Raw genomic sequence first — 1,456 nt, 5'->3', positions numbered from 1 at the left:
ATCTTAGGGAGGCATTTTCTCAATTGAGGTTTTCTTCTTTTAGATGACTTTCACTTGTGTCAAGTTGACCTAAAAACCATCAAGTACAAGTATTATATAACTTGAAAAATGGTGGGGCAAGCAGTCAAGAACATTGATAGTTGAACGGAGACAGCGTTCAGTGGTACAGTGCCTTCTTAGCAAATCAATCTGCTAAAATACTGACCAGAGCTTGGAAACCTACCTCCCTTTCTTTCCCTTTACTTCTATCTCTCACCCCTTGCTCTCTCCATCACATACTTTCTCAATAAAATTTCAATAATGCAAATTTATTTTTGGTTTTGATTTTTATTATAGAAATAATGTATAATGTGTGCCCAGAATTCTGACAGAGAAACACCAACCTAATTAAAGCACTGATTCATAATACTTTCAAGTGTAAGCTAAATGAGTTTGATTTGGCAGAATCCCTCTGCATTCTGAGAACTTTGATAATGGTAAATAGATAGGTTATATTTGTTAGCCATCTATGAACCTATAATGTGATTATTATTTAGATAACTACATGTTAGGAAATGATTAGTTGTAACTTTATTAATTAGTAACACTAAACTGCATATGAGAACTAAACTTTTTCATGCTGTGTATCTTTATACTTGGAACAATTTGTCTTTTTGTTTCATCATTCCTGTGATCTGATGCTTGAGCCCAAAGCTGTTCTCTAAACCTTCATATCAACGTCATCTACTCCCGGTGAGAGTCAGTGCCCCACTCCTGGCTATTGTGAATCCATATCCTCCACTTAGTCTCTTTGTGGAAAGAAAAATTGGAAGCACAATTCATTCTTTATTTGCAACTAATTGTTTTTATATTTTCCTGTTAAAAATTTGACATCATAACAAATAAAGTTTTTAAAGTGGAGTCCAACCCAAGTTATTCTCATGAGGAAATTTCTTTCTGATTCTTTGATTCATTCATAAATTAGTGACAGTGTGTTCTCCTTGGGTCATTGTTGAGACTCATCAATGCTATTTGCATACAGTGTCACAAACTCTATTTCCTTAGGCACTATACCAGAGACAAAGCCTTGCTGGCTGGAAAGAAATCCTTGGGGGACCTATTAGGCTTCCCAGAGAAATATTCTTTTGTGTGAGGAAATGTGTCAGAAGAGGCAGAATATAGCAAGAAGCACTAACACCAGTAACCTTAGCATCACTTGTATGCACTGGGAAGGTGATAGAAACAAGTAACAGGGAAAGAACTGTGTTACTAGGGCTGCCAGCCCATCTGCTTCTGAACTACAAAGAGACAAAGACCAGCAAGATGGATCACTGGATGATTAATACCCAGAACTCATGGTGTGGGAAGATAACTGACTCCTGAAATTTTTCTTCTGGCCCTATGTGTGCACTTACACACACAATAATAATAAAATTAATGGTGATGAAGATGATGATGATGATGATGGTGGTGATGA

Source organism: Onychomys torridus, chromosome 23 (assembly GCF_903995425.1).
Source record: "Onychomys torridus chromosome 23, mOncTor1.1, whole genome shotgun sequence".
Taxonomy (NCBI): domain Eukaryota; kingdom Metazoa; phylum Chordata; class Mammalia; order Rodentia; family Cricetidae; genus Onychomys; species Onychomys torridus.
Note: the sequence above shows the minus strand (reverse complement) of the source record.